Source organism: Falco punctatus (genome assembly GCF_963210335.1).
Source record: "Falco punctatus genome assembly, chromosome: 3".
Classification (NCBI taxonomy): domain Eukaryota; kingdom Metazoa; phylum Chordata; class Aves; order Falconiformes; family Falconidae; genus Falco; species Falco punctatus.
This window is the reverse complement of record NC_137582.1, coordinates 1,822,047-1,849,714: the sequence shown is the minus strand read 5'-3', so window position 1 is coordinate 1,849,714 and position 27,668 is coordinate 1,822,047. Positions and strand designations below refer to the sequence as shown.

The following is a 27,668-nucleotide window of genomic DNA, read 5'->3' as shown; positions in this document are numbered from 1 at the left end:
CCACCTTCAAACGTTCCCCAATGAACCAGAAGGCTTCAGCAAAGCATGCTGCTACATGCACAACGTGTCTTTCATTGAGCCCAGTCAGGGGCAATGTAAAACCTGGTTGCAGCTTGCACTAAGGAAAAGAAGAAAAAAACCACAAACTGAACAACCTAATAAATGGAATAGCAATTTTCAGCCTTGCTAATTGTGTATGATAGCAGTATCAGAGAAATCCTCACCTCAACTAGGTTAGAGAGAGGTAAATTGTGTTATTCTGTAATACAAACAGAAGCTGATAAAAATAAACATGTATAAACTACCAGTGCAGTTTATTAAACACACTCCTCTGGCTTTTGCAATCTCTTTGAGTTTGATAAAGCACCGGTCTTCCAGGTTCTAATTAAGCTGCAATGATCAGGGAGGTAAGAGTTTGAGAAACTTATCTCAGGCCAGTAACACTAGCCATGCTCAGCCTCAGAATGGATGGCAACCCATTTTTGCTTTATTGAGCAAAATTGATGCTATTTTCATTTGCTGTCCTCCTGACAGTGCTAAACTGCATGACACTTCATCAAAATGACTGCACAGCTATAATGGGCATATTGAAAGAATTAAACTCTGTATGGAAGCCAATTAATTTTTTGCTTTTCATCTCAACTGCTTCTATCAAAGACATAAATATTAAATATTGCCCATTCTGTGCATAATGAATGAATCCCTTAAGAAAACTACGTAACTAAGTAGGAAAACAATAGTAAACTACTCTTTTGTGATTTGGAACAGTATAAAGTAGAGTTTCTGTTTAACTTTCTCTCTGCGAGGGAAGATGGAAAACTCCCTTGTTCTGCTGACTAGTTCACGAGCCTCTGCAAGCCAGGAGAGAGGATTAGAGAAAGGCAGTGACAGGACACAGGTACGATGCCATCCAACCAGGGCATGCAGGGGCAGTTACTTTTTGCAGTGGAAACATTGCAGGACCATCTCACAATGAGGAAAAAAAAAAAAAAAAGTCTTGCAGTTCTTGATGACAATTACAGCATGGAGACTGGATGCCTCTGTGTAGCAATGCTTGAGGGATCATAGGGTTGGGATAATCCAGGTTGGAAGGGACCTCAGGAGCTCTCTTGTCAAACCTCCTCCTCAAAGTGAGGTCAGTTACGGCTCAGACCAGGTTACTTGGAGCTTTACCTGGCCTGGTCTTGAAAACCTTTTAGGATGGACATGACAAAAATCCTTTCAGCAACCTGCTGTACTGCTTAGCTGTCACAGTGAAAAGTTATTCCTTACATCCAGCTTTTCAACTCTCTTTCACCTTATGCCCATTGTCTCTCATCCTCACACCATGCATCGCTGCAGAGTCTGGTTGCATCTTCTTGCTGACCTCCCCATAAGTACTGGGGCCTTCTGTTGCGTTCCCCTGAAGCCATCCTTTTTACAGGCTGAACAAGCCCTGGTTTCTTAACTCCTACTCAGTGGGCAAGTGGTCCATCCTAGTGGAGCATCCTCCACTGACCTTGCTCCAGTTTGTCTATGTTCTTCTTGCACTGGCGAAGCAAAACAGTGAAGTTGTGATTGAGCATGTTTTTAAGTGTAGGATTTAAGCTTACATGGTCTTAGACCAGAATTTCCCTTACAACCAGATGTATAGCAGTGTGCTGTGAGCCACCCAGCTGCTGACCTGTATTAGGTGTGGGTCATGTGATACTTGGCAATTAAGCAAAAAAAAAAAAAAAAAAAAAAGAGGAAAATGGAGGGGAATATAAACCATCCTTGAACATCATTTTCAGGAGAAACAGAATGCTAAAGGTCAGGTCCTTATCCCTGTGGCCTTATTTACTGACAGGGTCCTACTGACATTGATGCAACTTCTAACAAAGGCATGAGAATCTAATTTAAACAAAAGTATGATTCTTGCTTTTATGAGACTAGACCATATGAAAGCAATGGCTAAATACTCCCTTGGTGAAATGTTTGTCTTTTGCAGTCACTCTTTTCTCCATCTTAGGTGAGCTAACCTTGAACCAGCCTTTCCTCATGCATCAACAGCTTGCTTGTGGGTTAAGCAGGCTGTAAGAAGCCAAGTCATATTTTGGAATTTTGGAATCATTTCATGGTCCTCTGAAAAGACATAATTTTCTCTTTGAGTCCAAGATCCATCTGATGACCCTGTGAGATAGAAAAACTCAAAATAAATCATACTGTTTCTTATGGAGTTTTCTCTCTCTTCCTCAGCATCTTCTTTCCATGGAAACATTCTGTTTAATTTTTCCATTACTTAATAGATTCAAGCCCTAGTATTTTATATATCTTTACCTCTGAGCACTTGAAAAAAACTCCATAGGGTTCAGGGTCCCATGATGAAAATCTGCCAGAAAAAAATGTGTGTATAATAGCAAAACCAATCCTGTTAGCTGTTCTCCAATCCGATTTCCCAGAAAAACTACTACAGCGAAATCACAATACACAAGTGATTCTTCTTTAGATGAACTCAATATTTGGTTCCTAACAGTAGTACTCATGCCCACGAGGAATTATCACACCCTAAGCTCGTGTCATGTAAGAGAGCGCTATTACGTGCATAACTGCTTATGGGAAGAGCAGTGGATGCTTGTGCTAAGAGCACGTGGAGTACCCAACAGACCTACAGTTTTACTACCACAATCCACACATACCCTGAAGTATTGACTTGAATCTAGATTGGATGTGGTAAGAGAATCATCTTTGAGGTGCTCACAGGATAAGGGTAGACTCATCTCTTGGAGATGCTGCTCATCACCGTGACACTGAGACACAAGGGCTTTTGTCAAAGGTGAACCTGCCACTTCCTAGAGAGATGTTTATGGGACCCGGAGGAAGGACCGCAACTGAGGAGTCCTAATCTGTGACCCTCTCTAATGATCTAACAATCTGTGACCCCAACGTCTAACAATAAATTTGTTTATTGTCATATTCATATGACAACATGACATATTCATATAGTCAGTTCAGCTCAGGTCCTTTGGCAGAATGAGCTGCTTAGGGAAATCTTTCTGTAGCAACAAGTTTAGATAAACAGAAAAATGAAAGCAAAATAAAAAAATGCAGGTTAATAGCTGAGTTCAGTTACACCAAAGCAATACCCACTTCAATCCAATAATAAACCAGTTAGTATATAGTCCTTTGCCTGGAATACTGGACAGTCATGTACAACCTACATATATGTGAGAAATAAATGTTCGGAACCTGCCAGTAACCAAGTTAAGCTTTAATTGCTTTACTCAGCAATTTTTGGCTAGTCACATGTCCCAAGACATGCCATAACAGAAGCAGCTGCTTTCCCTGAGATTTGATTCTGGCTGATGGCTTTATCAAATGCCACCTCTTCTACAGCAATGACTCCTTTTCCTATGAATATAAAATACAATGCTGGGAAAAAATGTCCTCCACACTGTAGGAGTTTTATTTTTTTCCTCGTGAACCCAGAATAACTCATGATGATCATTCGATTACACTTCTCAAAGAACACTTAGATAGACTCGTTTTCTGCGCAGAAAATAATAAAGATAATAACCATAACAACAACAACAATAATAATGATATTTATCATAATTCTTAACACAGGGGTTATTTACCTGGATAACATTCCTTCAGACCTGGTAAAATGATTTGGTATAGCTCAGTGCTAAACTTCTTTTTGATGGCCAGAACCTTCTAGTGAATTTTAGTTGCATTACAAAAAAAAGAGGAAGACATTTTCAAACACCTGGCCTCATGGATACCCAAGTTCTATCTGTTCCTCATGGGTTTTGACATGAAGTGACCTTTTTCTGCAGTTTGTTGATGGAAATATACCAAAATATTTTGTGAAGAGCTTTGTCTTACTCATGTATGTTAAGGATTCTCCAAGCACATCACTGAAGTGCCTACTCAAAGGATGCAGAAAAAGGATTTCTACTATATAGAATCCAATTAGAGGATGTTTAGGTGTCTATAAATTAATGTGAGTTTGGTCATGCATCTTTGACCATAGTTACGGAGTTTGGTGTTTAAACATCACCTAAGTCTCTTGTTGCAAGACTCTGAAGGACCATTTGTTATTCAGCTCTAATCAGTCTGTCAAAAGAAAAGAAAACTCAGGCCACAACAGATAGCAACGTTCTGTAACACTAAACATCAAGTTAAAAACAAACAACAGAAATAATTTTAGTAGAAGTTTGCAAATTTAACCTCGTTGTCAATCATCTAGTAAACTTAAACGTTACACTGAAATTATCACGACTTTTCTGCAATAATAATTTTTTCTAAGAAAGTTGCCTTGAACCACTTTAATACCAGGTGATGACTGAAAATCATTGTTCAGCATTCTCAGGAGGTGTTTTCTTATGACTGAGCTTTGCAAAAGAAGGCAGTCCCCACTTAAGCTTCTCTAAGATCTGTTTTTTCCTGAGGTCAGAAATATCGTCAACAGCGCTTCATCTTAGCCTAATTGGTAAAGGATTTCGTATTTGGTCAATAACTCATCAGAACTAAGTAAAATGTATAATATGCTTTTTAGATGAATTTGTGATTAGCAGATTATGAGATCTTTTCCTGAGCTAGTTTCCTGCTAATGCACCATTGCCCTGACATAGGTCTGTGTTTTCTGCTTTCAGAGTTTGCTTGGCTTAGGTGTTTCTGTAATGCTCCACTGTACGCTGCAAGTGCTGCCTTCCTTCAGTGAGGGGGCCCTGGGTGCTAAAATGCTGTTGGTAAAGGGACGTCAGAGTTCAGTCCCAAAACCTCATAATGTCTAAGTTTTTAGCATGTATTTTTTAGGCAATTGTTGATATTTCAAAATGTCAATGACAAGTGGACTACTAAAGGAGGGAAAATTGCTTAGTAAACTCCACAGAGAAGGATGAAACAAATCTGTGAGCCTGGAGGTGAGGGCAGAAATCTGACTTTATTAGTAAAATATGATTTCTAGCCCCAAAAGGGAGAGTTTCATCTAGAGACTGTGTTTCCAAAAGGCTGGGAAGAACAACACATATACTTGGGATCAGCTGCTTTATTAAAAGAAAACACTTTATTTTTCAATGACTATTTGAACAACAAAAAAATTTAGTCTTCATAGCCTGTAATTAGTTTTAGAGATCACTGCTTCTATTACACATCTCAGAAGTCTAAAATGCTCCAAAGCACAGATTTTTTTTTCAACTCTATCATGCTAATATAGTCCGCCTGCTAGTTTCTCTTCCCTTGCGGACTTGATCTGCAACAGTTACAGCAACACTATCCCTAAAAGGAGAAAAAAAATCCAATGGAATTGCTTGAGTAACTTGCATAGATCAAGTATCCACTTCAGCACAGCAACTCGCCATCTGTGGTTCCACAGAACTTTTTGTTCTTCCCATTTTCTGTAGCGACTGAAAACCCAGTGAGAGCAACACAGCATCTATCCACATGCTCTGTGCAGTTAGTGTCATGCCTTCCTATGAGGAATTTGCAATATACAGGAATGAGAGTGGTAAAAATGAAATGGTGCCTTCTGTCATTGCACAGACAGTCACACAAATATCGAGAGACATTCCTGAGATTTCATAAGATGTCTGTAGCACAGTCAGGAACTCCTCTATCTCAATAACAGGCCACAGTATTTCCCATAAACCCAACCTTTTCAAGGCTGAATTAATACAGAGGTATCTGAATGAGAAATGAATGCAGCACGTTGATTCTGCAACTTCAGTTAGAGTTTATTCATCTCTTCGTTTGCTTTTCCTTTACTGCATTAAGACCATCTTAAGGATGGAGAAAAATATTACAAAAAGCATTCACTGCATTTCAAGGCATAAGAAAATCATTGGTAATACTCTTATTGCCTGGATGCAAAATGAATCTCAAAGCAATTAGAGGACAATAACAATTTTAAATTAAAATGTGCACAGTGTACAAATTGGTTTTGCTAAAGACAAGCATAATGGCAAAAAGACACTCTACTGGCAAAGTAGCTTTGAGTATTTAGATCAAGTTTATTTCTTGATAAAGATTCCTGGAAAAGCCAAGAAATCCTGGCTTTTGTGTTTATACTGTGGAGTTTTTTTCTGTGATTTATTCCTTAGTCTGTATATCCTTAGGTGAAGATGCAGCATCTTTATTTTATCCAGGTATTTGTTTTTTTTCTCTTCCCGTTAATACTTGAAATGGGGGGATGAGAAGAGGGGCAGTGGGGAAGATGACAGCTGATGTTTTAACCTGAGGCACGTCAATCCATCCCCCATTCCAGAAAACAGCTTTTCAGCATTGACTACCGCTACTGTATGAAAGAGATCAGTAGCTTTTCATGCACAGTAAGGCCCTCGGACATTGCGGCCAGAAGCTTGAACACCTCCTGCGGCCTGCCCAGGGAACGTGCCCGCAGCAGCCATGACTGCATGCTGCTGCTGCCGGCCTTCCAACCGTGCGAGCTCTCGTGCTGGAGACCCAACTGTGTTGTTGGTCGGTAGGAGAAGCTGTGGAGAGCTCTCACAGGGCAGCGACTACGCCAGGTAAGAGGGGATCAGCTCCAGTGCATCACTGATAAATGTCCTGTTAGATACTGAACTGTTTTCTTGAATAGTTGAAGGACGCTGCCATGTTGGATGTAATCTCACAACTGTTTTGGTGTTCACCTTAATTTCCCTCCTGTTGGGCTGTTATTTACTTTTCCTTTATCTCATGCATTTGATTAAAAGAGTGCTAAGAACCAAGAAGTTTATCAGACAGTTTGGTTTGATAGCGCTTTCTTTGGTACCTGATATACCCAAGAAATCAATACAGAGACTTGACTGAGATGTGTTACAGGATTCCACTGTAAGAGATTAAAGAATGAATAGAGCAATCTCTAAGTACTATTCATATATACACTGCTTTGTGGGGGCATAGAAAATCTAGTTAAAAGAAATTCTTTTTTTTTTTTTTTTTAGCCTAGTGGTGCCAGGAGATAAGTCTCTGGACAAAGAAAATCTCTGACCTCACCCAGGAACCCCCCTTTCTTTAGAAAGGCAAAACATACGAGGAGTTGAAGACAAGGGAAAGTATCAGTTCCAAATTTATTTTCCCCGCGCACTACTATTAAATTCAGTATGTCAATGTATTGCTTAATTTTACGACTTTTTAAGTACACTTGAGCATAACAGCCCCCACAAACCTCTGTTGAAACTATTTCTATAGAGACAACCCTTTACCTGAATTGTGGGGTTCTAATACAGGGAGGCTTTTACATTCAAAGAAATATATAGTGACAATAAACGTGTGAGAACGGCCACATCTCCAGTGAAGGTGGTTTGATAGCCACATTTTTTCATGGTTATTGTTATCCATTAGGACTTAAGTGAACCGAGTTGTGGAAGAAGAATGAGGAAAATGGGTACACTTGTATCTTATTTTAGCAGAGTTAGGACTTCCCTAGTTCAGGAGAAAAGTGGGAACTTACTAAATGGATATCCGTCGGGTGTTTTAGTACTGACAGTGGGGGAAAATATATACAGTTGCATGTTAATTTTGAGGTTATGTTAAACAAGAAAAAAATCCACTGAACAAGTGATGTGGTGAAAATGCTGGCTCTCTCTGACATCTCTAAGTCTGTGGACGTAGGAAGCTTTTGACAGAAGAGGCATATTTCATTTTTACATTAAAATTCATTGACTATGTAGATAAACAGAACCTTTCATTTCAGGGAGTAACATACATGATAATAACTATTTTTTTTACCAGGTCAAATGACTATTTCACAGAAAATAACAATAAAATGCATAAATGCATGCTAACAGTCATTAAAATAGCCATAAATTCTATGTCTCAAAAACCTAGCCAATACCCAACACCTGACAGCAGCTGTTACACATTTTGAAAGTCTTACACTGAGATCTTATTACAAGAACAGAGATATAACGGACCGTATTTTTCTTTCAAGATCTTCCTTCCACAGCTCTCTGAGAGTGCCTTTGTCCCTGCACCATCATAACTGCAGCTGTGAAGACTCAAATTCACTGTTGAGAGTTTAACCAAGGTCTCATGGGTGCCGAGTGCCGAAGTAGCAGGTAGCTCAGCACCGCTCTCTGCATTATCCATTTTGGATCCTGCTGGGTAGAAGGGTGCACTTTTCCTAGTTTCTGTGAAATAGAATAATAGAGTGGCTTTGTTTGGAAGGAAATGTTGAATTTGCATTGAAAGAGGATAGAGATATTGTTTCCCCACATTTGGTCCTTTGTTTTATGCAAATTATTGCAGACATGAAAACCAACTCCACATACACTGGGGAAAGTCAGAGATGTTTTATGAGCTCAGGTAGGAAGAAATACCAAGAAGGTGGGTTTTTTTGGTTTTATTGTTTTGGTTTTTTTTCTTTTGTGATAGTTGTTGTGAACAAAGAACCATCTAGGTCAGAAAGAACAGCATAGTGGTAAAATCATTCTGCATAACTTCTTTTATATTGGATTATATTTCATTCCAATTCCTCTATGTACAGCATACGGACTTTGTCTGCAGTCCCTGGATGTCTATGGAGTCATCTGATCTCATGCATGCTCTCCCTCCTGTGTTTGCTTGTAATATTTCACTGGATCAATTGATCTCAAATTTCTGTACCTGTGGTGCATTTATGTACAACACGGCACCTACATCTGTGGAGAAACTGAAACATGTAGGTCTTCTATCAATTTGTTGGAATTAACAGATTGGTTTTTCTCCTGCTCTTCTGCTTTGTCCTCCATGTCTTTATTTCTCCCTTCTGCTCTCAAAATTGGGAGAATAAACTACAAGCTCAAAATTCTGGGAGATTTGGGATTATATCCTTAGCTGATGTAAATTATGATGGTTTACTGGGTTCTACATCAACAGGGAATCTCATCTTGGGGTTTCTCATACAACATTTCTTGTTTCTGTAAATGGATCACATATTTTAGCACTAATTAACCTGAATCACAATAACAAACAGGGAAAAAGACATGGCACCTGTTGACATTTTACCACCTCATGTCTATGCACACTGTGTTCAAGACTATCAGATCCAGACTCTCTTTTAATTTACCCTAGTTGTAGCACTTTACTTTGTCTCCAGGTAGGTACCGAAGGCACCCTAAGGACTAAAAGAAGCCAGTTCAGAAAATCAAGTTATTTAGGTCTCCATTATTGTTCCCATTCAAGCAGCAGGGATTATGAGTTAATGCTGAAGAACGTTCCACCCTTTAAGGACAATACATCTTATCTTATATTTTGGAAATGAGTATGAAAAGCATGCTCATGTTTTATAGCAGAAACTTGTAAAAGCACTTTTCAATTTGTGTGTTGTTTTTTTTTTTTTTTTTTCCTGTTCAAATGGGTGTTAATTGGCATTTGCTAGGAATTGATGTAAAGTGGTAAAATTGCAACTAAAAGATGATTATAGTAGCAGAAAAACAGCTAGTTATGTTGTAAAAGTGCTCTACCCAGTGTCCCACTATTATCAGAGATGCAAATCATCCTTTAAAAGCTCTGGGATGTTGTAACGTGCCATGAGAAACGGCGTAACCCTAGCAGTCTGCACTGTGGGAGTGCGATTTAGTATTAATCTTCATTTTATCCGCTGTGAAAGGTGCCTCCCTGGGCAGGGTTGTAGGCGCTTTTAGTGGGAGTAGATACCAGTGCAAAACCACCAGTCTCTGAGGATGTTTCTGCAGCACTGATAAAGAAATGGCGCTGTTGTTCCCCCGCTGTTTTTAGGCTGTGATGCTGAATAAAAGGAAGTGCAATATGGGTAGTGGCTAGAGAGAGATCTTCTCATGAACAGAAAAAGAATAAATAGAAATGTGTCCCTCTGGGACCCACAGAGCTCTCATTTGAAACACATGTGTACCCCACACAGTTCCCTAGGGTCACCATGTCTTTATCCTAAGAAATTTCATGAGAAAAAGCAGATGAGAGCTTAGCTGCAAGATGCTTGGCACAGGGAGGTACAGTAGTAAGACTAAGCAGGATACTGATTTCACCCTGGAGTCATCATATGAGCTGCTGTACATGGAGTGAACCCAGCTTTCTCTGGTGGAACAGTGAGCTGGTCGTTAAACACGGATTTTATTTTTTTGGTGGGACAGACAACCCCTAAGCACTTTAGGCTTGGTACCACTGTGTACAGTAATACCTCATCTGCTTTGGAGGCAGGTTTTGCCTTAGGCAGGAGTGATACAGAGTCCTGGGACCTGTTTCAGCAGTGGGTAAATGTCATGGTATAGGAATCAATGCAGAGCAAATGAGTTACCACTCTTCTACCTCGCTCAGATCCACCAACATGTTTTCTCTTGGAGGCTGCCCAGAAACTCGGGACTTTCAGGGTAGTTTGCATCTTCCAAGCCATTTTCACCAAGGCTAACGAGACATTACCAGTGGGTGGGGGGAAGCCCAGACACTGGTCTGGGTCTAGTCCAAGCTGACTTCCTTAGACTTCCCTTGTTATTTCCAGAAATGCGTGCAGATCCTCAGCTCAGAACCCTCTTTAGTAGATGCCCACTAAATTCAGCTGCTGTGTTTTCCCCTGGGAAATCAAAAGCTGATCTCCCTTCCAGGATTACCCATAAATCCCTACCTTGCCCTCTGATCTTGTGTGTATTCCCCAGCCATGCTCGTCCTCCTCTTTCCCAGGGTTAGGAGATGGTTTGAAGAGAAGGATTCGAATGTGGATACCTTACGTTTTGATGAAGTCTCTAAGTAACGAACGGTTAGATGAAAGAGGCAGTGGGTCTGTCCTCTTTTCACATGGGACCTGAAGTAATAAACTTGCGGTGAGAGTACTTGCCAATCTGAGTCCCAAAGGTGGGAGAGGTGTAGGAACATTTTGGGAAGCTTGAAGGGTTTAGATGTGAGGTGGATGTTTAGAGCTTTAACAGGCATCTTCTAATATACTCAAAACACCTCTTTAGAGTCTATTAGTGTAATAATCATGAGCACCTTATAGGATTCAAGTGCACTCAGAATTCAGCAGCAGGCACAGAGAGCGCTGGTGATGCTACATTTGGAAGTACAGAAAATGGCAGCGATTTAAAGTCCTGTAAAGGGCACCAGTTTTCAAAACGGACATAGAAACAGAGGTGGTTTTAAATCGGTGGGAATTCTGATCCTGAAACACTTATGAGGACCAGCTGCTTTCTGCCATTCCCTGCATGGGCATGAAAGGTGTCACGTCCTGCACTGCGTATGGGTTTGCATTTGCATGCCGTGTTGAGGAACAACCTGTGAAAAGCCATTTTCCTTCAACTCTAGCTGTAGTTGCGATCAATGGAGGGTGCTGAGCGCCTTGAATACAAAGATCACTGAGAGGTAAATGCACATACGTCTTCCTACAGCATGAGCTTGATGTGTCTGTGCATTCATTCATCAGCAGCCCTCCCCTAATTTCAGTGGTGCAAGATCATCACATCCTTACAGCCAGCTCCTTGAGGTGTGAAAGGACAGCCAGAGATGCTCTTATTTTTTCTACAGAAAAGAATACTCAGGTGCAAAAGGGAATAAATGAGGGGGATTAAAGTTAAAAGTGTAAAAGAAATACTGAAGAGACATCATATTCCAGACTTGTGGTTACAGAATAACATTTCAGATCGCATCAAGCAGTGCAGCAAGACTGTCCTGTAGCTCATTAGCCTGACTTGGTGTTGACTTTGGAGAGCTCTTTACATATGTCATTTAATGTAATATTGATTTTTCCTATGTGAGTTTCATTATTTGTGAGCTCTCCTAAGATGAACAAGTGTGATGGAAAAATGAGGTTTTTCTGTTGACTGACATTAACGCTTTCCTTTCCCTTACACTGCTGTGTGCACAGCACAGAGCCGCAATGAAATGTAGCCAGCACTAAATTAGTGCCTTGCTCACAAGTGCTGTTGTGTCCCACGCAGCATTTCACATCTCCCTGAGGCTGCACAAATATTCCCATTTTCACTCTCCCAAGCCCCAGGGGGAGCAGGAAGGTATATGCACACTTTCCAGGTTGAGGGGAGCGGACTGACACAGAAAGCAGGCTGCAATGAACTGGTGGCAGAGCTGGGTCCAAAGCACAAGGGTTACTGACGGAGTCCTAGATCCTGCTTTGCTCCAAAGACATGGGCTAGGACAGGAAGGAGCAGATATTGCTAAAAACCAAGACAGACACTGTCTTTAACATCTGAGCTTGTCATACGGCATTCCTTGGGCAGAGTAAGACCCAGAGCCCAGTGGCTGGAGTGGGGGGGGGGGGGATTCAGCAGCCAGTTACAGACTCTCCTTGGTCCAAGTCTAGTTTTCATTCCCCTGGCTTTTTATCAAGTTTAGCTGTGAGGATCCCAGGGTAGAAGAAGGGAAGTCTGCCTTACAGCAGCTCTAGAAGGTATAATTCTTTCGACTCTTGACATGCCGATTTTCTCCCACTTCCATGGTACAGCGGGAGAAATAGTGCTGGCAGCTCAGATACTACATTCTTATGTTATCTGCTCTAAGCTCATGTTTATTAAACCTGATCCTGGAAAAAAATGCTACCAAAAAGGACATGATTCTATTGAAAATAGAGGGATAGCTTGAGAAATGAAGTTTAGCGGGTTTATCAGGTGTAGGGGATCAAAGCTGGCTCAGATGGCCATCTTGCAAAGATTTTCATGCATTCTTAATTTTACACACGGCCAGACTCACTGCAAGCCACGCCGGAACAGAAATCGTGCCAACAGAAATCGATACCACCCAGCCCACCCCTGATCTGTACCCAGCTGCCTCGCAGCCCTGTGGGAAAGCAGCTGCCCTGTACCTGTGTGCCTGCCCAAATTCCCTGCGCCCCTCGATCACCCAGGGATTCAAGCATGTGGGCGAGCACTCTGGGAACACGCTCACCTTGGTTTTCCAATCATACCTTTCACTTGGCTGCCCAGGGACTCTGCATTGTCTGAGAGCTTCAATAGAATCTGCTTGGCCAGGTGATTTTCTTTGAATTTTGACAAATTAAATGCCTGTATTGTTTCTCTGTCTAATTGAAATCAGTTGTGTGGGGGTTTATGCCCCCACCCCACCCCTTTTTTTTAATCAAGTAGTGATTAAGAATGTGGAATAAAAAAGAGGAGTTAGGGTCATATGAAAGTAGCTTTCATATTCTGAGTGAAGACAGATGTAATGTTGTTACTTTTTGTGAGGAATTGGGATGGCTAGAAATTGGATGGCTTTTAATTTTGTTTTTCAGTACTTCCTTCAGTGTTAAGTTAATTAACTGGAAGGTGGCCAGATAACTTGGAGTCTTTACAACATTTCAGGGATTTTGCATAAAGAGAGACAAGCCCACTGCTTGGTGAAATAATTAGATTAGCCTGAATGATTTAAAATCTGTGGAGGAGGAGTTGTATAATCTTTAGACACATAATGCTGAAGCTGTTTTCGATTTCTTGCAGGGACTTACCGAGGGCCCAGAAACCAGACCCTTCTATGAGGCATTGCTCTGACAAGTTCACAAACCAAGCAGAAAGCACAAAAGGAAGCAGAAGGAGCGGCCAGTGGTTACCCAGCAGCAGGGCAGATGCCAGCAGTGAGTAGAGCTCAGATGTCTGGGCGCCCATACATTATAGATACTCTTTTTGACCCACTCGGATGCACAGACCAGCAGAGAAGACACCAGAAACAGTCCCAGTGCTGTGTCTGAGGCTGTGGTGCTGCTGAAGTCACACCTGTCGTGGAGGATGCTCTCAGAGGACAGCCTCCCTGGGACATGTCTTGCTGAGCTCCTGGTTCAGATAAGCAAGGGCAGCTCAAGTCCTCGCTGACAGGGGGCCTGGGCTCTGACTGGCAGACTGGCACGTGGGGTAGGGCTTTGGCACATGGGTGCCCACTTCCCTCATGGAAGAGCAACCCCTCACATGGTGGTTTCCTCTGAAGATCCAGGATGTGTGTCCAAAGTTACGATAAAGCTGACACAGGATATTAGATACCAGTGAGTATCCAATGGATGGGTTCACGTAAAGACACTATTATCCAAAGCTGAGCATATCCAAACCCATGGTTGCCTTAGTGGGACCTTATACCCCAGGCAATGATCTTGCTTTATGAGATGGACCAGTGATGAGGAGCAGTGACAAAGTCTGAGCATGTGACACCCACCTGCCCCCCATAAAGCAAGGAAATACTTGGAAAAAAGGGAGCTGCTGCACCTAAAAGTCTTTGGAAACAACAAGGTGCATGTGTAGAAACCAAAACACTCTCTGTGTTAAACATCAGTGGCAAAACTCCAGCAGGATTCCTGGGTGTACTGTACCCTGTTCCGTGTGCTACCACAAGGGCTCAAGTCCATTGCAGCTGCTAAACAGATAAACCTTAAACCATACTTTTCTTTCAGAATACACCAAGATCTCCATTTTATATAAGTGTAGCTTTTCTACAATTAGCAGGGTAATAGAAGTGGAGAATAATACCTCTGTGGCGTAGCAAGATCCCAGGTCGCATACTCAAACCCAGCCTTTTGGCCTGAGGAACTGGAATTTCCTTCATTCTTCTCTAAATGCTTGTTCCAGACACTGCTGAAATTGACAGGAAAGCAGGCTCTGAGCAAAAATGTTGAGATGATCCGTTTGCCTTCTGAATTTAATTTAATCTCTATTCCCAGTTGGAGTTTCATGTAGCTTCAGTTGAACCTGGCAGTCTCTCTGTCTTTTGCAGTACTACATAGGTAATATCTTTCTGCAAGGATGAATTATTCTTGTACTCTTCCATATTAGGCCCAAATTCAGTCTCTCAGTCTTTTCTGGGCAGATCTTATTTTCTCCTATCCTCCTTTTTAATATAGAATTTTATGCATATACTGATATATCCTATTTATAACCTTCAGGCATTGGTTTATTTTTATTTATAAGGCTGAAGTTATTAGATTCACTAAAATACTCATGGTAAAGACCAAGTACATGATGCATATGACTCAGGTGCTGTAGGAAAAGCAATACATATTAATTTAGTAGCTCCAGAATGATCCCAAATCATACGGAAACATAACTTTTGCTGACTTTTTCTACACCAATTAGCTGTCATGCTCCCTGCCAATTGAAAAACCACCGTCTGCTACTCCCATCATTTCATTATGAAGTCAAAATAGTTTGCCTGTATAGGAAGCTTGCAATAGCTTTGTTCCCCCAGTGAATATATCAAATGTTTGACTGGAATTTCTACTGCATGCTTTTGGTATAGCTACACTTGCCTTACTTGTTTTAATCTTTCTTCCTCCTTTGGAACGCTCTTGGAGACTAGAGCTTAAATGACACCCAAGAGACTTTTCCTTGAGCAATTGTTTGAGTTCCTAATCTGAGTTTCCTCTTTCTGGGTGTGATTTTTCACAGCCTTGAAGAGCAAGTTACTTGAGTTTCTTGGACTGTTTGGCCATGCCTGTGCTGCTCTGCTAGATGACTCCCAGGGACTGGAGCACCCTGCTCACACCACACTGCAAGCCCCTTGGGCATCTACAGACCAAAGCAGGCTCAGCCTTTCTGAACCCTGTACAACCTCACGAGATGTCCCCATCCAGCTCTTCTGGCAGTCAGCCCAAGTCCTGGCTCCATGTCTTCTGCACACACAGAGATCCATTCCAGCCAGGGCCTGGTCAGCAGAGGTGCTGTACCCAGACAGCGTAGAGGAAACCTTGGACACTAGACAGTTATTCTGCATTGCCATGAATTCACCAGACTGAAGCGTAATAACTTTGCATTTGGAGCACTGGAAAAATACGGTATTTCTACCAAATGCATCAGTTTAAGACACAGCTTAGACAGGAGAGCATTCTTTAAGAACATTTACAGTCTTGTAAAGTTTATATTAACAAAGATGTTTCTCTTTCTTTAAAATGTATGTTCTCATCATTGTGTGCTTTCTCATCGTTACTTATATTTTCCATCCCTGTGATGTTTGTATTTCACATTAATGTCATGCACGTAATCCACTGCACTGTACTTATAGAAGGCTAAATTTCACTGAGGATTTTGAGAAGCTGTACGTAAGTGGCTTGCCTGGACTGGCTTGTTACGCTTCACATCATTTGCAATTACAGCATGCAATGAGGTATCTCTTCCAGGAAAACAAAACAAAATAAAAATCCCAGTCATCCCCAACCCCACCCCAAACAACATCGCTATTTTAACGTGAAGCAAAAATTGTAAATTATTTGCTTTAGGACATGGAAAAAAGCATGACATAAAATGAGAAGGTTATTTGCTGTAGTTAGGGAAGCCATACAGAGATGATTAAAAGACGAACTCAGACAAGTAGAATTCCTCGTTACGGGTGTCTTCTGTTATGTTCAGTTGATTTATGTGGTTTGAGTAGTAGATTACAATGAAAACCAATTTGGGAAAGGAGTATTAAACATGATGCAGACATGGTTTTCCATTTAAGAAACATGGTAATATAAAGTGTGCTCAGTCAATCAGCCCAAGGTGATTACTTACAAGGTAAAAAATTGGAGAGATGATAGACCCAAGTAAAAGGAGAAAACACATCAATCATAATCCCGCTTTTTCCCATGCTGAGTAGGCTCAGTCCAACTCCATTTGGTTTCTCAGCTGGAGTCCAATAACATCCTGAGGAGCACAGATTTCTCAGTTATTCCCAGCGTGGTATTTTTTTACATGTGATGAGCGTAAAGTGTACTAAATGAATAGGTCTTAGGCATGGGCACAACCTGAGGACACTTTCAGCTGGATGGGAGGATCGGTGTAGGATGTAGGTCTTTTGACACATCTAAATCTGACCTTTTCCCCAAGATTTACCCCCACTTACTCATCTGCCTCCCACTGTCCTTCTCTCCTGTCCATTTCACCTCCGATGTCCAGACTTTAGATGTACAGAAAATGAGGATACATGCAGAAGAGTAAACTCAAAGTCCCAGGTAAGGGTTCCCTGCATTTAGCCTTTATCTAAGTGTAATCCTCTGAGTCAAGTGACATAAATTTACAGGCCATGGTATGCTTCAAACGCCCTCACCACACTCATGAAACTGAGCTGAGCTGCAGCACGGTGAATGAGAAACTGAACAGGAGTCACCAGCGTGGCCTTGCATTGAAGAAGGCACTCGTGAGACCACATCTGGAGCATCTGGTTTTGGGATACCTGGTACAAGAAAGACATTAAGGAACAGCAGTGAACCAAAGGGATGGTCACCAAGATCGTCAGATGGTTGGAGAACATGACATTTGAGGAAATGCTGACAGAGCTGGACCTATTAAAAGTTAAGAAAAGGAAGTCAACGTCCTTATTGTTGAATTCATCTGCCTGGTAGAAGGACATATAGAGAAGGCAGAGCCAGACTCCTCTTGGAGGTGTTCAGGGAGAGGACATGAAGTTTCTGAAAGCACACAAACTGCAATTTGAAAACAAGTTATAACTTGGGAAACTGCATTCAGATAGAAAGAAATTATTGTAACCATGAGGGTGATCAAATACTGGAATGGGGCCCAGTTTGTATCCTTTGAGATATGTAAAACACATGACAAGGCTCTGAGCAGCCTGCTCTAACTTGAACTCCTCTGAGCAGGGGTTTGCACCTGGTGATCTCCAGGTCCTTTTCAACCTCCATTACTCTGTGATTCTGACAGACTTTGTAAAACTCAGAAAAGCTTTGGTCATGCAGACCCACACTCCGAATATGCAGAGTCCAAACCAGGAATATTTAGTAAGCAACCCCAGGCTCGTTTGAAGCTGCTCCTACTGCATGGCTTGGTGGGTCATTCATATTCCCTGCTCTACCACTAAACTGGGGACATCCGAATTTTTTTCTTTTCCGGATTCTTCTTCTTCCCTTTCTCCACCTGGTTGACTAAATATGAACTTTTCAGGTTAGGGTCAGCATTCACAGGTCACTTAAAGGTTGGGCTAATGTCTCTGCCATCCCTAACAACAAAAGGGAAGGATTTGCTATGGCATTTAGCCTGACAAATATGCTTGTAAAGAGAGATGTGTGTATTTATTAAAGATGAAGTATTTGCACTGGCTGCTTTTCTTTCCTGATGTATCTTCTGTTTTGGAAGTACCCCAGGACATTTCAGGTCTTTCTATATTTGAGATAGTAATTGGGAGAACAATTGAGGAGGATTGAGCACATAGTGAAGAAAAAGCGGTAGGAGGCAAAGATTTCTTCAGAAAAAAATATAACGCATTACAAAAATTGAGTGCTCTGCATTTAATAAGGCAAGCAAATAGACAAGAGGAAACAAAGAAAAGCACAATGGAGACAAAAAAGGGCTTATTATGACAAGAAAACCAGAGCTGTTAACTATCAGTCTGGTAACAAACTATTACAGTATTACCAATGCTGTCTCCTGAAGAATGTAAATTACGTGACGAGAGATTTGGCCCCACACAGAGATAAAGAAAATGCATGCAGTTGAATTTCCAAAAGGACAAGAAGATAATAAAATATTGGGGGTGGGGAGACAGGGGAGTCAATTTATGATTTCAAAGCCACTAGCACAGGCAAAAATGCATAAAAAAGGAACAAATGAGCAAACCCTGGAGTAAAATACACCAACAGATCAGTCTTAACTTATGCAGATGTAAAGAGAAAGGAGATCTCACACTGAGTGTTGCTGATTTGATTTTAGTTGAAATTTAGTGCTCTGTTAATCAGATTTCACAAATACAAGGGGATTCGGCTGTCAGGAGACCCTGAGAAATATTTATCAATCAGCAAGGAAGAAAAACACCCTCCTCAAAGACTGTGGGTGTCCACAGAGGGGCTGAAAACTTGCAAGAGCAGAGAAAAGGAGTGAAACTGTCTGGGGGCTGAGAACGGTACCAATCAGATCAAATATGGTTTTTTTTAAAGTGGAATCACAGGTTGTGTACACTTTCAGGGAGAAGGACAAAGCAGTGTTTTCTCGATGAATTGTACCTTATAGACAAGTATTTTAATGGGGCATCCACGCAGAGTTGCAGATGTCGTGACTGTGTGTTATGAAGAACATGCTCAAAGAGAGCAAAAGGGATCCACTGCATATGGGAGGGCTGTTGTGCTCAGCCTGGGACAGTGGAAGCATATCTCCTTTGCTGTAAGGATCACGGGAGCAGCATGATGGTCCCTCATTCCTATTTTAGAAGAGTTTTATCACAGAGACTGCCATTTCTTGCACACCATGTTCTACTCAAACTACATTTAAGACTTTCATATCTGACAGAACACTCTCAAAGATGTAATTTCCATCCACCACATGTAAGAAAACAGAAAGCATCCACAGCCCAGGTAATTTTATGGGTGATGTATGTATTTGCTCCCATGAATGCAAACTGAAAATGCAGTTATTTGTGTTGCAGGAGGCCCCCAAGGTGTCAGGCATGGAGCTACCAGGCTCCTCCAGACAATGCCAGGAGGTATACCAAGTCCATCTTGGCCACAGAAGCAGATTGTTAACACATACTAAAAACTACAATGAGGGGGTACAGGGCTGCCTGACAGGGACCCCTTGTACCCCAGCCCTCTCCCAAATAACCAACTCGCCACACTAATTTGTTCCCCTGTGGTCCCAGGTTTGGTACATCCGTATCCAAATCTGATACTTCTGATACTCTTACTTAAGTAATCTCGGCTTTACATGGTGTTGCTGATATGGTTACCTTGGTGGTGTTGGTCTTGCAAGATTTGCTTCCTAAAAGACGCCCGGTACTTTCCTTCAGTTACCTACGGAGTTTGGCCATTGCTCCTTTTAACTGCTCGTGAAGCCCAGCCACCCCTCAGTGCACTCTCTGTACGTTTTTTCAGCTTCTCTCACTAGTATCAGTGGCTTCCAAAATTTTTTTTGTCATGCCCAGAAATTTCTCATGGCCTGCCCAGTTAGTGGAATCTCAGGCCAGGGACTGAGCAGCCACCACGTATTTGCTTGCGGCTGTGACAATCTGTAGCCAAGCCTCTTCACCATGAGAGATCGAGCACGTTATGGCTGAGCTGAATGAAACTCAAACGAAACCTCCTGACCCAACACAAGACTTTGCTAGTTTAGAAATTTAACCACAATGAAATTTAACATCACCTTTGGATGAAAGATTTATGAAAACGAGGTGATGTGTTCCAGAGCAGCCACTAGTTTGGTGGGTGAGAGTTTGAGAGGGGACTGTTTGCGTGTTGCATACATGGACCTGGCCTCTGGGCAGCTGGTCGTCTTGGGATGGGCACTCATCTCTTTGACCAAATACTCTCACTTAGATCAGGAAATTTCCGTCAAGGGAAGTTTATTTGGCTGCTGGCTTTTAAAGGGTATTTTATTTCAAAGACATGTAAACATTTTCAATTAAATAAAAAAGTTTCACTAGAAAATTTCCACTCAGGTCTACTTTAGCTGTTATATACACCGAGTTTTGCAAGAATACTTCCTGCCAATATTAAGGATTGCTATAACGCACACCACAAAATTTTATTGTTACCAAAAAAATGGAACAGAGACCACTGCAAATCTGCAAGAATCCAAGTTTCTCTGAAGGCAAAGAGGAGGCTGAGAGTCTGAACAACTTTATTAAAACACTTTGCCTCTGAAGGATTGCTGATTCTGAGCAAGGAATCCAAAGTGGTTCCTAATGCATCTCTACTAGAGCTGAACCCAAGAAGCTCCAAAAAAATCGTCTTCTGACAGCCTGCTGGGAGCCTGCCAGCTGCAGGGAAGGGATGCTGGAAGACCCTGAAAAAACACCCGGTAGAAATTAACTGTGTCACCAGTCAGTAATACTGACAGGTATGACAATGCAGCAGTTCTAGCAGAGGGTCCAGTTTGCCTCTGGTTTGGCAGAACTGATGAAAAACATTCAGGTCTGTTGAAACCTTCCAAATTTAAAAGCCAGAAAAAAGGGAAAGAGGATGGTACCTCAACAGCACTGCCCTTATGATATAGGTGTTTACTGTTGCCTGGGGCTACCCATGCTGTCTTTCTTAGCTGTTGTTTACTGTTCGTGGGTGGGTGCTGTCAGTTTTATAATTCTGGAGGTGTCAGTGCTAGCACATCTGCTATGCAACCCTTGTCTGATAAAGCATGACCAAGGCTTCTGTTTGGTGGCAAATATTCAGATAGCTTTATTGTCTCAAAAGGATGGCCTGAAAATAACCTGCTAGTGTGCACGGATGCCTGTGACAAGACACTGTTACAACACTATAACTAGTAAGTCAATAAAAAATTGACATGATTTTTGTTGTCTTTTATAAGGCACTCAACGTGACAGTGTATTAAGTTTTGCTTGCGTCTTGCTGGATGTTCAAAACCTTCTCATATGGCATTATAAATACTAATATTATAGTAACACATACATATATACACTAATACATATATACATATTCATATATATACACACGTGTACATATATACTTGTATAGTAACATATATACATAAATATATACTAATACATATATACATAGTCATATATACATATTCATATATATATATACATGCACATATATACTCGTATACTAACATATATATGACAGTATAAATACTAACATTATGATCACTAAATATGTCTCCCACACTCTATTTTTCTTCTCTTTCTCTTTTGCTGGACTGTCTGATTCATACTGATCTCTCAGACCTGTAAACATGTCCTGTGTGTAGACAGTTCATCTTTTGAGCACAGCTTCTGTGAGACCTGCTTCGGTTAATACTTCTGATGAAATTATGTGAGTCTACATACTAATCACCAGCCCAGCAAGGCTTGGATTACTCTCTGCCTCATGATGCTGCCTACAGGAGGAAGCCAGCTGGAGCCCTGTACCTGTTAAAGACCGAGGCTGCCTATAGGCATAGGGGTTTGTGGACAGCAAGGCATGGCAAAGTGGGTGTTTCTCATCACAGTGGGGTGTTCCTCATCACAGTGTTTCATGCTGAATATGGCCCCTTGGGTACCCTCTGGAGAGATGCAGGTGGTTTGGCAGCTGTTGTTTCAGCCCAGTGTTGCGCTTCAGCAAGATTTTTATGAAAGAAACCATAATGTAGGCATATCCTAACAGACTTCAGATGCCAATCACACCCCTCACAACCTGTGCCTTGATCTTAGCTGTCCTGTTGATTATTTTGCAATCAAATCATTCCTTTTTCTCCTTCTATTTAAACATACAGAGCATACATTTAATGTACTTCAGTTAAAAATTCTCTGTGCAGTCAGCCAAAATGTTTGCTGGTTCAAGACCAAAATAATTCCTCTTTATACCTTCTCATAATAGCACATTTAAGTGAATGGCCTTTCACTTTGATCTATTAATGCTACTGGATTGGTGACAGGACATCTCCTCAATCGACCTTGCTGTAGTGTTACCCCTGTTGGCCGGCACTATCATCCCCCGCAGCCTGGAGCCCATGACCCATCATTTTGTTTGTGTAGTTTGATAAAGTGGCTAGCAAAGAAAACTCACACCTCAAACAAAGTTTATTTTTGGTTCAAATGAAAGAAGTCACCTGTCTTTTCCTCTTGCCTTCTCCTTTGCCTCATCTTAACAAAAATAAGGATCATGTTTTTTTTCGTGAAAGTTTTGCCACCTTTTTCTTAGGAGCATGTAATGAGAAATGAGCACAAGGGAAAAAAAAATGTCTTAAAGGATAAAAAGCCAGCTTAGTGTAGAATGCTTAAATCATACTCCTAAAAACATTGTTCTACAGGATGTAATTAACATTGTTCAGATGTTTTATTGTCCATGTTAGAACTTCTTTTCAGTGTAATAATTCTGTTTCCTGCATTCAAGATGTCAGGGGTTTGGAAAAATGTCTTGTAATGGTTTTGTCTATCCCTTAAATACCTGATACATGCTCCCATTCTTATCTCAGTTTTAGGAAAATTTCTAGCTGCTGAAATCCTACAGTTCTCTATATTCTCGTGTTTTCTCCCATTCTTGCCTTTCTTCTATTTGGTGTTTGTCCTCCGCTTCCCCTTTCTCCCTTGTGCCTCCTTTAATCTCATTTGTGGCAGACAGAGAAGGTCCAAGGAAGACAACTTGGTTGTACCGCTTGAATAAGGACCCTTCTAGGTCGATTAGGGGCACCGTGCGATGGGGATAAAGCAAATGACACAGCCCAATAGCTCAGTATAAGTAACGAGTCAAACCATTAGCCCACCCAACAGAAACGGCAGCAGAAGCACATTTCAGTCCCCTTTTCTCAAGGTTGTGGTGTCTTTTCCTATAGCAGAGAGTTTCAAACTTCTTTTGCCAGGTGTCACCATTAGCACTAATTGCAGACTGCAGCTGGAACTGCAGCTCCTGGCTCTGTGCTGGGCTGTGCCCTCTCTGAAAGACAATGCAGATGGAGCTTTGGAAAACTTCACTTTACCGCTCTTCATAGCCTGTACCATGAGCACATAGAAGAGTGAACAAGCAAACATGCTTTTTTAGGGCTTTATAAATTGACTGCATTTCTGAGCGGTTCACAAAGTCCTTGCTGAGGTCCCTTTTGGTTCTGCTTTTAAGAAGATGTTTAAGAAAACACAGAAAGCTGAAATTTATTTTGACCCAGAGGCTCCAGACTTTGAGGGTGAAGCAGCTGTTTTTCTAAATGCAGAGCTTATCCATGGAGAATCAAATGAGGCAGAACTCTGACAAATTAACTCAACTGCACATCATTAGGATGAGGAAGGAAGGTGAGGTCACACTTCTTGGGTATCAAGCAAATGAAACCATAGATTCACCTCCAGACAAGTAACTTTGACACTGTACTATCTCTGTTGTTTAGTGATCATTTGACCTTTCTTGAGACACTTTATTTTCCTATCCCTTTTTTGTCTAAGCCCAACAGCTTGTTACTGAACAAATCACCGGAGGCTAAAGAAAAGCTTCAGCTGCCAGCTCAGAAATATATTAGATGTGCCTTCTTAGACATACAATTTCCATTGTATCCACCACAGATATACAAAATACATGTTCCCTGTGCCTAACCCATTTGAGGTAGCTCCCTATTACTTTGGATAATCACTTTCTGCAAGCCCAGTCATATGTTTAGGAATTCCCTATGCTTTGTTCACCAAGTAACTGTGAAAAAATACAGATCTCTTATGAATTGGTTTTTCCCTCCTTAAGCACTTCTTTAAATGACAAGGTTGAGGAGCGTGAATAGGGGTTACTGTGCTTTCCACCTCTAGTCTGCTGTTTTTAAATTAGAGGTCATATTTCATGAAAGCAATTAAGCACATATTTAACTTCCACTGCCTTTTATGTAGCCTGGCTGCCACTGTGATACTCATAAGATTAAGCACATGTTCAAGTGCAGGATTGTACCAGGGGGCTTCATAGCCAGTGTAATGTGAAATATGTGGACTCTTGCTGGTGTTCTGAATGGACAGGCTGGGTCATTTTACAAGCAGAAACTCCTTTATTATTTGTCATTTGTGTGTGTGTATATGTGTAACATGATAAATACGTTTATCATCATATGTTCTTGAGCATCCAGCTACTATCTTTTAACTTAGGGAGACTGAGAAAGACAGTTCTTTAGTGTCATAGTCTAAGTGAGACAAATACAAGAATGATATGATGAATAAAGAAGTTAGAGAAAGGGGCGATAAACCACATAAACCCAAACTGGGTCATACTGCTGTCAGAATGTATTTGTAAAAACTTAAAAGAAGGTATTTGAGGATTGTATCTCTTTTTATTATTATATCTGCACATTTATGTACCTATACATCTTTGTGTGTGTGTGCATTTTATCCAAAGGGAAATTGTCATGATGAACATATAATTCAGATGACTTATTGTAGGGTTTTTTCCCATGATAGGTTTGCTATCATCACATTTTTCCACCCTTTAACATCCACGTCAATCCAAGTTGCCAGATAAACTGAAATGCTTCCAATTTTCAATACTAAAGAGAAAGGCTAAACAGGTGGATGGGAGTGGAGGTGTAATACATAATCCTCCAAAGCGTTGTAGATTTTGTTTTAAAATGCAATATAGCTGCTCTATTCCTGCATATTTTTTAGAGGAAGGCTGTATCCTGAAGAGGAACACCAATTTTTAGCCAAGAGAAGGTCAGGGTGGAGAAGAATGGCTAATGTAAGGCTGAAAATGAGGAGTTGGAGGAAGGGGTGAGGAGGTGGGAGGAGGCTTGAAAGAGGAGAATAGAGATGTGTGAAACGATGATGCTATCCCAGTGCAAAGGAGAGGCAAGAAAAATGCCAGGAAAGAGGCAAACAGATAAAAAAAGGCAGAGAAATGAGAGGGAGGACAAGGGAGAGGGAAGAGCTGAGCAGAATGGTTGAGGAGAGATAGAGTAGCAGGGGCCTTGTAAAAGTGACACAGAAAGCTGAGCAAAGTACCAAAGGTACAGTGTACAGTGTACCACTTTGTACAGTGGTACCAAAGTACCACTGCCAGAGCAGTGGAAAAAGACTGCATTTGTAGCTGCCAGAAACTGAAAGGATGAAAAGAAGAAGGTAAGACTGTTGGGGGGAGAATACAGTAGCATGGATGAGACAGAGCCATCATACGAACCTATTATTTTATAGGTTTTCTGCCTAAAAGAAAGGTGGACATTGAGGCACACTGTCTCAGCTCACTGGGAGCAGGGACACTCGGAGATGACTGAGGTAAAGAGACTCCTGCAGCAGGCTGAAGCAGGGATGGAGCGGGGCTGGAGACATCACACAAGACACAAGCTGTAGTGGAAAATGCCCTTGCTCTGGCCAGGGCTGTGCTGAGCTATGGTGCAGAAAGTCCCTTTGCCCGTCAGCCTCTCCCCAGGGTGTGCTGAAGGTGTAATTTGCTTCTGGGCTGAGGATGCTTGTGGCTTGCATGCGGGCATGGGGTGGACAATTACATTACTGCTGCCTTTGCTCTGCAGGTCTCTAGAGATGACCTTAGAGCTGCTGGGCTGGCATCTTCTGTGAACCCTAACAGAGTAGGAAAAACTGTAAAAAAAGAGCTACAGCTAACAGAATGTCCTGCCTCTCCTGGGAAGGCACCCCTGCAGCCAGTGTACTGAATCTGAACTCCTCGATTAAATGTGGCTAACATAAACTCATTTGTGTGAAGACAGGGAACAGTGATTTTAATAAACGTTTAATCACAGCCTCTCCAGCCCGTTCAGGTAAATTGCTGGTAGAAGATCTAGAGAAGGCAGTGAAAGGGCTTCAAAATCTGAGCTGGGCTGAGTCTAGGCTGTGAAGACAAATCATTTCATGTCAAAGAAGACATGTTAATCATCAGGCTGTGTCTGAGAGCAGGCATTTTGTATATCCAAATCTAGATTTTGCACCTCAGTTCTAACTCTTAAAGGAAGTGATTTGAACAGATCAAAAGATCATCATCATCAACAACGAAAGGTGCGAACACGTCTCAGTCGTGGAGGGATTTTACACACCTGGTAGTTCCTTGTGAAATTATGTTGGTCACATCATCCATGTAACCTACAGGAGCAAAGCCTTAGCTGTTTGCCCGTGATAGGCAAAGGGTCAAGAGTAGAGTCAAGGCTCTCTGATGTCAGCTCTCCATGATACACGTGGCAATGTTCTTCCAAGTTCCTGAAACTGCCAGAAAGGAGATGGATTGAAAAGAATGGACTGAATAATTAAATTGAAACAGGTACCTCAAGGGAAAATAGTAATAAAAGTCTCCAGCCTTATCTGAAAAATGATCCAGAGTTTAGAGCTGTTAGAGTGATTACTAACACAGCTGCACCTCCAGTTCCAACACATTTCCTCTCAGATCAGTAATATCCATCAAATTCCACATCTGGCTGTGCCAGCAAGCACATAAATTTTATACTTGCTTAACAGAATATACAATGCAGAGAGGTGGCTGTGTACATTTCAAATGCTTTTTCCCTGACAAGATCCAGTCACTGCATCTCATTGCCACAGGAAGCTACAGATTTATCATAGCAAATTGTACCAAACATGCTGCACAGCTGAAACCCACTGAACCAGCGCACATCAGCGTTAAACCCTGGCCACTCACAGAGCAGAGAGAAGGAATTGCTGCCTGACTGCATCCCATCCATGAGAAGATGCTTTGCAGCTTTGTCCCCAGAAGACCAGTGATCTGCTCCACTGAGGCTGATGCTCACTCCCACTCCCTGCATGACATCTCTGCTGTCCACTGGCTCCTGCCAGGCAGCTGCACAAAAAGATGCTGGATTTAACTCTTTTTCAATTTAGAAGATGGGATGCAACAATATAGGGTGGCAGCAGACCTGTGGCTAAAGACACTTAGTGACAGGATATTTATTTCCCTCTGAGGAACTTGAGGGGGTCATAAGAAAGCTTTTGTATGCGGGAGAGCCTGACAGGGGAAGTAGGAATGTCAAAAACAAGCATGCAATTAAAAATTGTTTTTTGTATTTAATTTGATCTTTCATACTCTGGCTTATTAAGGCTTCCAGCTGTCCTGAATTGCCCATGAAGCCCTGCATCAGATGGGCCCGAAGTACTGAAAAAGGAAAAAAAATATCAGAGAGAGCAATCACCCTTGTTGCTACTTCCATGAGTTCTGGTGCAAGGGAATTGAGGGGCTTATTAGAACCTGCGAACCTGCCAGGAAGCAGCTTTTCCCCTTTGGTAATACAGTATGAAAGGAAGGAAGCGAGGCTGAATCACAAACACACATCAAAGAGACACAATCTGAAGCATCTATCAAAAGTCATTAAATATTTGCCTTCTATAGAGACCACAATGGTGGAATAATTGTCATGCTGGGACACCGGGAGAGGCTGAGTGAAGGCTTGCTCCTGCAGGAGGTCTTCAGGCTTTCCTACACAAAGAGCGTGGTACCACATGAT

The 27,668-nt window shown here is 41.6% G+C and overlaps 1 protein-coding gene across 5 annotated transcripts in view; it reads left to right on the top strand.

The window, feature by feature from the left end:
* The window catches only part of ZFAT (zinc finger and AT-hook domain containing), a 279,097-nt gene that overhangs the window by 225,831 nt on the left and 25,598 nt on the right, over positions 1 to 27,668 (top strand). For all 5 annotated transcript variants that reach the window (XM_080377864.1, XM_080377866.1, XM_080377863.1 and 2 more), the window contains one exon: positions 13,356 to 27,668. This exon is cut by the window's right edge. The gene's annotated coding sequence lies outside the window, so the exon portion shown is untranslated. The remainder of the gene's footprint in view (positions 1 to 13,355) is intronic.